The sequence below is a fragment of the Bison bison genome, unplaced genomic scaffold (assembly GCF_000754665.1).
Source record: "Bison bison bison isolate TAMUID 2011002044 unplaced genomic scaffold, Bison_UMD1.0 scf7180017864371, whole genome shotgun sequence".
NCBI classification, from domain to species: domain Eukaryota; kingdom Metazoa; phylum Chordata; class Mammalia; order Artiodactyla; family Bovidae; genus Bison; species Bison bison.
In genome coordinates this window covers 1,872,339-1,883,234 of record NW_011494943.1, presented here as the reverse complement: position 1 = coordinate 1,883,234, position 10,896 = coordinate 1,872,339, and the positions used below count along the sequence as shown (strand labels likewise).

The window sequence follows — 10,896 nt, the reverse complement described above, 5'->3', positions numbered from 1 at the left end:
TGACCCAGGGATCGAATCCACATCTCTTGCTTCTCCTGCCCTGGCATGCGGGTTCTTTACTAACTGTGCCATGAAGCCGTGGGTAGGTGCCAATTAAATAAACCTATATTCACTTAATAAGCGGACTGTGAATGAGTGGACAAGTGCCCAGTAAGCAGTGCTGGGAGTGACAGTCGTGACAACAGCCCCGCTGAAACAACGACCTCACCCGTGAGTCCCAGAGCGAACGGAAACGCGAGTGAATCCACCCTGGCGGGACCTGGAGATAAATGGAGCTTCCACCATCTGCTAACGAGGTCGACTGATGTGCTGGGTAAAGCTTGGACTAAATGTTCTCAAAGATCCTTTCCAGTTCCTAAATTCCATGAGAATAAAAACTGTCAAATGGTCCGATTGTAGAAGTCAGGAAGTTTCTATGCCTTCAGGGCTGCCAGAAAGGTCATGGAACTGGAATCGCGAAGCTGTTTCTAGAAGAGGAACAGAACGCCCCTCTCCCCAGCTGTACCCCCGCTTGTTATTTACAACACAAGAGTGCTTTGTTCCTGCACCTTTCTCTGAAAGAACATGCGAGGCTGCCTCTAAAACTCCCGGACTGTACATCCGAGATTTCTTTTGTCTGTTCCCTGCCCCGCCCCCGCTCCAGGCCCTCCCAAAGAAACACCCAAGGATGGCAAGAATCTTCAGGATGTGAATTATGGCCTTTGACAATATTTGGTCTTCTTCCAGTTCTGCTTTGGATCTTTGACCTCGATGTGAAAAACAGAAACGCCTTGTTTCTACTGAAAGAGGAAATAGGTTTTCTTCTTTTTTTTTTTTAACTTTTCCCTTTGTGTTGGGGTTTAGCCGATTAACAGTGTTGTGATAGTTTCAGGTGGACAGCGACAGGACTCAGCCACACACACACACGTGTCCCTTCTCCCCCAGACTCCCCTCCCGTCCAGGCTGACTTCCCTGTGCTGGACAGCGGGCCCTTGTTGTTTTCCATTTTAAACACAGCCGTGTGTACATGTCCATCCCAAACCCTAACGGTCGCTCCCCCTCAACCTTCCCCACCTCCCACAAACACAACCGTAAGTTCCTTCTCTCCATCCAAGTCTCTATGAGATGAGGACACAGGCTTGCGGCCAGCGCCACCTCCTGGCCCAGCGTGGACACTAACAGGGTAGAGCCCTCTGCTCTCAGCGTGGCCACCAGGGAGGCAGGAGAGGAAACGTCAGTATTTCAAACGGCAACAGGATCGTAGTGCGAGATCCCATGGACGTAGGAGCCTGGGGGGCTGCAGTCCATGGGGTTGCTAAGAGTCGGACACGACTCAGAGACTTCCCTTTCACTTTTCACTTTCATACATCGGAGAAGGAAATGGCAACCCACTCCAGTATTCATGCCTGGAGAATCCCAGGGACGGGAGAGCCTGGTGGGCTACCGTCTATGGGGTCGCACACAGTCGGACACGACTGAAGCGACTTAGCAGCAGCAGCAGCAGCGCTGAAACACATCAACATAGATGTTTTTTAATTAAAAACAGAGCTGGCATATGATCCTGCGATCCCAATCCTGGGCAACCTGGAGAAAGCTCTAAAAGATACCTGCACCCCTACGCTCACTGCAGCACGAGTCACAGTAGCCAGGACCTGGGAGCCACCTAGAGCCCATCGACAGAGGAGTGGACAAAGAAGAGGGGGTCCCTACATACAGTGGAATATCACTCCGCCATAAAAAGGAAGGAAACACATACAGAGGGAAGTCAGTCAGAAAGAGACAAACAAATATCGCATAAGTAATGAGATATGAGGAATCAAGAAAGATGGCACTGATGAGCCCGTATGCAGGGCAGCAAGGAGAACGCAGACGTAGAGAGCAGCCTTGCAGGCACTGGGGCCAGGAGAGCGCGGGGCGAACTGAGAGCAGCATTAAATAGACACATCGCCACGTGCAAAACAGCCAGCCGGGGCGTGTGCTGTGCGGCGCGGGGGCTCAGCCCACGCTCGGTGACAAGCTAGAGGGGGGCGATGGGGGGAGGGGAGGGGGCTCAAGAGGGAGGGGACAAGTGCATACCTATGGGAGGTTCGTGCTGACGTATGGCAGAAACCAACCCCATATGGTAAAGCAATTATCCTCCAGTTAAAGACAACTTCTTAAAAAAAGGGATGGCATAATTTGCAGCAAGATGGATGGACCTAGAGATGATCTAAGAACTGAAGCAAGTCAGAGAAAGACAAAGGCAACACGACACCGTTACACGCGGAACCTAAAATATGTCGCACATGGACTTACCTACAAAACAGAAACAGACTCACCGCCCGGAAAAGAGGCTTGCAGCTGCCACGGGGGAGGGGGCGTGGGGGGAGGCGCGGACGGGAGTCTGGGATTGGCAGATGCGAGGTATCGCCTATGGAGTGTACAAGCAGCAAGGCCTGCTGTGTGGCACGGGAACTGTATCAGTATCCTGTGATCCATGAGCAATCACGGGCTCGAATCTGAAAAGAATACATACAGCCGAATCACGTCGCTATACAGTAGACCTGAACACAATATTTAAATAGTAGATCAACTCCAATAAAGTTAATTTAAAAAAATTTAAATTAAATAACTGCGAGATTTAAAAGAAACAAAAAATATAGAGAGACATTTTTAAAAGAAGCATGCCATCAAGACATATTCATAATAAGCTTATCTCTGCACCTGATTTATCACAAGGTAAATTCTTGGACTATGTTTATTTGCTGTTTAACAAAATTCTACATGGACACCTCATTGCTAGGTTCCCCCCCGCCCCCCGCCCCAGGGATGCATAGCTGCCAAGAGAAGAGCACCTTAAGGGACAGAGTGAAGTAACTCAGCCTTTCCCAAAGTGTGTTCCCTGAAACACCAGTTCTTTAAGATGTTCGGTGGAAAAAAAAAGAAAAAAGTATCTTTATTCCAACAATTTGGAGAAATACTGTGTTGTATTTGCCTTCTAGGAGAGGCACTCTGCATACGAGCTTATGAAGGATTGAGACACTTGGAATTAAAAAAAAAAAAAAAACTCCAGCAGATTAAATTTTGCTTTCCATCAAAATTTTCAAACTTCACGCACCAAAGAATATTTATATAGAGGACCGTGTAACAAGGAGCACGCAGGAGTCCGTGTTCTAAGGAACACGACACAGAACACATTGCTCATAGAAAAGCTGGTGTGTGAGTGTTTTGTTCTCGTTGATAGTAGTTTCCCAGAACCAGGAGATGGGCCTCAGGATGGACCTGACACGCGGCTGCTGGGTGACAATGTGAGCAACTCTGTGAGCTGAGAGCAGAAAGGAGAGGCTGACTCAGTAGGTCCTTGAATCGCTGAGACCCCATCTTTATCCTCCTTCCCTGGTGGCTCAGACAGGAAAGAACCCGCCTGCCAATGCAGGAGATGTGGGTTTGACCCCTGGGTGGGGACGATCCCCCGGAGAAGGGAATGACAACCCACTGCAGTGTTCTTGCCTGGAGAAGCCCATGGATGGAGGAGCCTGGTGGGCTACAGTCCATAGGCTGCCAAGAAACGACTGACACAGCACAAGCGTTGCCCATGACAGCTATCTGAGCTTCAGGAAACGAGACCACAGTTGTCGCTAGGACAACAACAACAAAAGCAGCCTCCCCATAAACCACTGAGGAAGTGAATCAACCCACTGGTATCTGAAGAGCTTTGCGACCCCATGGCCTGTAGCCCGCCAGGCTTCTTGGTCCGTGGGATTCTCCAGGCAAGGATACTGGAGTGGGTTGCCATTTCCTCCTCCTGGGGATCTTCCTGACCCAGGGATGGAACCCAGGTCTCCTGAGACTCCTGCATTGACGGGCGGATTCTCCACCACTGAGCCACCAGGGAAGCCCATCTGAAGGGCTGGATTCTATTTATTTACTTATTTATCTTTGGCCACAACTTCCCTCATAGCTCAGTTGGTAAAGAATCTGCCTGCAATGCAGGAGACTTGGGTTCGATTCCTGGGTTGGGAAGATCCCCTGGAGAAGGAAATGGCAATCCACTCCAGTATTCTTGCCTGGAAAATCCCATGGACAGAGGAGCCTGGTGGGCTACAGTCCACGGGGTCGCAAGAGTTGGACACGAGTTAGCGACTAAAGCACCACCACCGCCACACTGCACGGGCGAACTTAGTCGCCTGAACCAGGGGTCAAATCCAAACCCCCTGCTTTGGGAGTCTTAACCGCCGGGGGACGTCCCTGAAGAGCTGGGTTCTAACGTGACTACTGTAATATTTTGCCTCCACTAAACCTGGTAGTGTTCTTGCTGTGCCTATCACTCTTCCAAAAAGGATGGGGTCTTTATTTCTTCTCTGTCAAATGAGAATGCCTGTGTTGGACTTGGCTTTCCAAGGCTCTATCTGCCTTAAAAAAAATTGTTACACAAACAAGTAAAAGAGAAATTCATCACATTCTCCTGTTTGACGCCTCTATAGAATTTTAAATTTGTAAGAAACTTCTTTGTATGTTTTCCATACTAAACATAACTCCTTTTAATTGCTCGGTCGCTGTTGTGGGATACTGTGCTTTCTGGTTTGGAGGAGAGAAAGGGAGGATGATATACCATAATCATCGTCTGGGAATTTGCAAATGGGTTTATCTGGCTGAACTTTGTGGAGGGTTAAGCAAATCTTCTTGGAGAAACAACGTGAGCTTTGCCCTCAAGAGTAGCAAGTTATAAACTGACCACATTTCCCTTTCCACTTGATCTTCATCCTCCACAGACAATTCTTCTGCAAGGATTCTGCTCCCTTTATTTTGCTACTTTAAGCAAAAAAGGATTTAAGCGCCATGCCCCAGAAACCTCCTCTCCTCCTTCTGGGTGTTTGAAGCACTCACATAACACTGAAATCCATCAAGGGATGTATTGTGGGGACTTGTCATGTGCTGTTGAGATCAGAGGTCCCATCTTCTTTCTCCCAACAAGTTCAATCGAAAGCGTCATCTCCCAGAGGCTTCCCTGGTGGTCCAGTGGTTAAGAATCCGCCTGCCAAAGCAGGGGACACGGGTTCGATCCCCGGTCCGGGAAGATCCCACATGCCGCGGAGCACGAAGCCCGCGCGCCACAACTACTGCGCCTGCGCCCTGGAGCCCAGGAGCCGCCACGACTGAAGCCGGCGTGCTCTGGCGGTGAGAGAACCGCGCCCCGCAAAGAGCGAAGGCACTGCGGTGAGAGAACCGCGCCCCACAGCCAAGCGCAGCCCCCGCCCGCAGCAACTAGAGAAAGCACGCATGCGGCAACGGAGACCAGCACGACCAAAAATCAGTTCAGTTCAGTCGCTCAGTCGCGTCCGACTCTTTGCGGCCAAAAATAAGTAAATTAAAAACAATCTTTAAAAAAATATAAAGTATCATCTCCCAGAGGGAAGTGCTCATTTCAGTAAAATCCCGAGGGACACTGCACTCCTGGTTTCACACAAGGATGCTGCACAGCGTTCCCCATCCCCAGACACCGCACTCTGGAAAATCTGTCTACAGTCAAGGAGACGCGCGAGGTCACTTCTGCCACGCTGACCTAAGGGTCCGGGGATCGCTGTCATAATTGCTACTGCTGCTGCTGCTAAGTCGCTTTAGTCGTGTCCGACTCTGTGCGACCCCATGGACGGCGGCCCACCAAGCTCCCCCGTCCCTGGGATTCTCCAGGCAAGAACACTGGAGTGGGTTGCCATTTCCTTCTCCAGTGCATCAAAGTGAAACGTGAAAGTGAAGTCGCTTAGTTGTGTCCGACTCCCAGCGACCCCATGGACTGCAGCCCACCAGGCTCCACTGTCCATGGGATTCTCCAGGCGAGAGCACTGGAGTGGGCACCATTGCACTAGCATGCCTCAAAGTCAGAGATCTGAGGCGTGGGAGTGTAAAGGTCGAGTTGAAATCCAAGGAGCTTACCTTGGACTCCCTGTGAAGAAGCCAGCTTGGCACTGCCAGCTAGTAAGCCTGTCATGTTCTGTATTTAACCTACTTCTAGACTTTTCAGCAAAGAGGCGACTCATTGGGAAAGACCCTGATGCTAGGAAAGACTGAAGGCAGGAGGAGGAGGGGACGACAGAGGACAAGATGGTTGGATGGCATCACCGACTTGATGGACATGAATTTGAGCAAGCTCGGAGAGATAGTGAAGGACAGGGAAGCCTGGCACGTTGCAGTCCACGGGGTCTCAAGGAGTCAGACACGACTTAGAGACTGAACAACAAGAAAACTTTTCCAAAGAAGTTCCTGCCAATCTGATTAACTCACCACATGCCTCCAGGACCTTGGGCAATTGCAAGCATTCTGAAAGGGTAGATACGCTGGTCTGACCAACGACAGCCATGCTGACCTTCTTGTTCATCTACCTGCGACTGCGGCAGAGAGATGGAGACCAGGGTTCAAAGTGCTGGGACACGCTGCTTCTTTTTTCTTTAGAATCCTGAAAAAAAAAAAAAAAGGAAAAAACAGGATACCAAGAGTTGAGCAGGAACAAGATCCCCTCAAGTAAATTTTCTACTTCATTCTCCACTAAAATGGTGACTCTCCAAGGATTATAGAAAGTTCCGTCTCAGTTCCTGGGCTCTAAGGCCCAGGACCCCCAGAGTTCTTCTCCTCCAGACTTGAAATGCCACCCTTTGTTGGCATCAGGCGTGAGGCGGGCAAGGGTGGCAGAATTCTCCCGCAGGCGTGGGCCAGCTCGCTTCTTTACCTGACGTGGAGACTGTGGTAGTTGCTTGGCCTCCTGAGGATCTCAGCTCTCGTTATAAAATCCTCCTGCTGCTCCTTACGGGCTTCCCTCTTTTCTCAGCAGCCCCCTGATTTCACTGTCTCTGTCTTTACTTAATGTGCAACCCTCAGGTCCCAGGGAAGCTCAAGAAAGGGCTTCTAGCATACTCCAGGGTCTCATCAAGGACTTCTCAGTTTCAGGGGGCATTTGTGGTCAACATGGAACCCTAAGGTACTCTTAATTTCCGCCCTCTCTGACTGTAACTACTTTGCCTTATTGATGTGCTTGAAAGATTAAAAAAAAAAAAAAAAATTTAAGCAAAGAGAAACATCGCCCTCTACAGGGCAAGTGAATCTCAGACTTTCATAGGCGATCACTTACAAGCAAAGAACATCTTTTTAAAATGGAGTCTTCAGGAAGGAGATTCATAAAAGAGGGGATATATGTATATGTGGCTGAATCCCTCTGCTGCACAGCAGAGACTGGCACAGCTATACACGCTCAGTCGCTCAGTCGTGTCGACTCTGCGACCCCGCGGACTGTAGCCCACCAGGCTCCTCTGTCCATGGGATTCTCCAGGCAGAAATACTGGAGTGGGCTGCCACTTCTTTTCTCCAGGGGATCTTCGAGACCCAGGGATCCAATCTGCATCTCTTGCTTGGCAGGCATATTCTTTATCACTGAGTCACCTGGGAAGCCCCTAAAACAACTATACTCCAATAAAAATTAAATAAAATAAGCAGTGAAATGCTGGGTGTTTGCCCAGTCTGATAAAATGATAGAACAGGATAAACGGAATGTTCACTCTTTTCTCCTGTGACATCGAGGTGAATGAATGCAGCCTGCAGGCGGTCTTGTTTCCACCGTTTCACTCAATCCTCAGGCAATCATGGACGGAATCAGAAGCGTCTGGGGGACGTGCCCAGGGCCTCCCAGCCCACCAGTTTTAAAGGACAGTGACCCAGCCGAGGCCTGTGTGAATCCCGTCCTTCCCAGCATTTCCCTCTCTCTCCCAAGCAGATCAGTACATGGAGCCTGCCTGAGGCACAGCATGAATGGGGCCGTGTTTCTGCAGTCCTCCTGCTAAATTAGGCCATATAATTTGCAGTTGATAAAAATAGCCCTACAACAAGTCTCTCCACCCCTGCTGTCCTTTGAGCCATTGAGACGGCCCCTTTCACACTAATCTTACTGTGACACCAATCTGCGCTTCCCACATGCCATCGAGTCAAGGCCGCAGCACTCGACCTCGAGCCCCGAAGCCCCTCCATCCTAACACAACCCGGTCACGCCTGGCTTTGCTCCGCACGCCGCCCCCCACCCCCGCAGGCCAGTGGGGACGTTCTATTCCTGAAGCGCGTGGTTATGCCCTGTCCAGCTTTGAGCGGACGCCCTGTGCTGGCAGAAGTCGTCTCTTCTTTTTCCTCTTCCCCTCCGCTTCCTTTAAGAATGACCTCAAGTGCCCAGCGTCCATCCCCGAGATTCCCAGGGCCCTGGAGTCAGACTCCATTCACCCCAGCTCCGCCACTTCCTGGCTGGGTGTCCGTGGACAAGTCACTTAATGTCTCTGTGTTTCATCGTCCTCAACTACAACACGAGTACTAACATGAACACTAGTACCTTCCTCTAAGAGGTGCATGAGAATTAAACAAGTTACTATATGATACTTGAAACAGTGTCTGACATAGTAACTGCTCTCTAGATTTAACTGCGACCAAAAGTTTCACCATCTTCAAAAGATGTTTCACCATCCTTATCAGCATCTCTTCCTGATCAAACTTTCTTTAGATCTAGTATCTCAGCCAAAGGTGTGCACCCAGTCGTGCCTGACTCTTTGCGACCCCATGAACTCTGGCCCACCAGGCTCCCCTGTCCATGGGATTCTCCAGGCAAGAATACTGGAGTGGGTTCCCATGCCCTCCTCCAGGGGATCTTCCTGACCCAGGGCTCAAGCCTGAATCTCCTGCATTGCAGGCAGATTCTTTACCACTGGGAAGCCCCTCAGTAAAAGAGGTAAAAGCCAAAGTCCCACCTACAATGGTCTGTAAGTCCAATACAGTCAGCCCCTAATTACCTCCTTGACCTCCAACGCTACGCATGTTTCCCCACGCCCAATCACTCAGCTGTGCCGCTTCCCCGTCACTTCAGATACGGTCTCACCTCAGGGTCTGCGCACACTCTGCTCTCTGCACCCCAAAACCTCTCCCCCGAATATCTCATGGCTGGTCATCTCACCTCCTCAGGTCTTTGCCCAAATCCTGTCTTTTTAGAGGCCTGCCCACCCACTCCAGAGAGAATCACCGCCTCCTCTGTCCCCCCACCTGGCTGTTTGTCCTGAGGGTCTCCCCACCTTCTCATATAACAGTGTCCTGCCTTGTAAAGCTCCCTGCTGCCTCCTCCACTCTAACAGGAGACCCACGGGGCAGGGATGTTTCTTCTTTCCTGTTTGCAGCAGATCCCCAACACAAGGAGCAGACGCTGATGGGAGGCAGGAGCCCAGTCAGTGTGGCGCGAGCAGGACTTCCCTGGAGGCCCAGTGGTTACGAATCACCCTGCCAGCGCAGGGGACCGGGCTAACCCCTGGTTGGGAAGGTTCCACCCGCCAAGAGGCAGCTAAGCCCTGCACGACTCTGGACGCCTGCACACCTGGAGCCCGGGCTTCGCAGCAAGAGAAGCCGCCTCGATGAGCAGCCTGAGCGCTGCAGCCAGAGGAAGCCCACTCCCAGCAACAGACCCAGCACAGCCCAAATAAAACCCAAAGACTGTTTCAAAGCTCGGAGTGAATAAGTCAGGAGAGCTGAGGCTCAGTCTGGGCCATGTGAGTTCTTCCGAAGGCACCGTGGTGCCTGCATGGCCCCTCTGATGCTAACTGAGCCTAAACGTGAATCCCAGTAGCCAACGTTGCTGGGCACCACCATCACCCATCCTTTGGCTGTCTCTGCTTGGGCACATCACAGCTTACTGATTACCTGCCCAGGATCATATGGCTCCTATTAAGACAGTTCTAGGTAGAGAAGGTGAGCAGGCAAACATGTGTTTGCTTCATGATAACATGAACACAGTCAGAAGCTGGAGAGAAGGCAAGAGACCAGACAGGGACAAGTCAGGGGGCAAGCCAGCTGGCCAGAAGCACCGGGAGTCGGCACCTCTAGTGTGGGTTTGGCTTGATTCAGTCACTTCTTTGCTGTCAAAAACTCAGGGATCCGATCTTTTTTTTTTATATTGGGGCTTCTCTGGTCGCTCAGATGGTAAAGATGCCTGCCATGCAGGAGACCCAGATTCCGTCTCTGGGTCGGGAAGATCCTCTGGAGGATGGCATGGCAACCCACTCCAGTATTCCTGCCTGGCGAATCCCATGGACAGAGGATCCTGGCGGGCTACAGTCCTATGGGGTCGCAAAGAGTCGGACACGACTGAGAGACTAATATTTTGCACGATCCAAGTCGTATGAGTGAACATCATTAACCAGGAGGCCCACACTGAAGATGGAAATCGAAATGGTAATTTAGAATTCAGGGTTTCCGAGGAGTGCGGAGACTTCCAAGGGCGTCAGGCAATCAGCGTCTCCAGCTCCATCTGCAAAGAGCTCCTTCAATGGGCGCTGCAGTACTCACGAGAGACTCAGGGTGGTGCTGCTGTTCCGCCCAAGAGAGCCTGGCCTCCTGCCGCAGGAGGAGGCTTGTTAACTCAGCCTACAAGACCGCCCTCAGCATACAGGAAGCATACAGTTGCTCCTGTCCACAAGCTTGCCATCACCACCAGCACACAAAAAATTACTTTTTGGATGTATCCTTTCTTAGGTGTTCCATGTCTTTAGTAGGATTTGGAGGTTCCAAGCAGATAACCGAGGCTTCCCTGGTGGCTCAGTGGTAAAGAATCTGCCTGCTAAGCAGGAAACACAGATTCAATCCCTGGGTCAGCAAGATTCTAAGGGAATGGCAACCCACTCCAGTATTTTTGCCTGGAGAATCTCACAGGTTCTCCAGGTGGACTAGTCCATGGGGCTGCAAAGAGTCGCCTGGAGTCGGTCATGACTTAGGGACTGAGTTTAGTTCAGTCACTCAGTCATGTCCGACTCTTTGCGACCCCATGGACTGCAGCATGCCAGGCTTCCCTGTCCATCACCAACTCCCGGAGTTTACTCAAACTCAGGTCCATCGAGTCGGTGATGCCATCCAAACATCTCATCCTCTGTC

The 10,896-nt window shown here is 50.9% G+C and overlaps 1 long non-coding RNA gene across 1 annotated transcript in view; it reads right to left on the bottom strand.

Moving 5' to 3' along the window:
- Nucleotides 1-2,165: 2,165 nt before the first annotated feature.
- Nucleotides 2,166-10,896, bottom strand: part of LOC105000289 — a 13,175-nt gene continuing 4,444 nt past the window's right edge. Inside the window, exons 2-3 of the long non-coding RNA XR_826711.1 lie at nt 6,241-6,412; nt 2,166-2,477 (exon numbers count right to left, since the gene is read on the bottom strand). This is a non-coding gene — a long non-coding RNA (uncharacterized LOC105000289). The remainder of the gene's footprint in view (nt 2,478-6,240; nt 6,413-10,896) is intronic.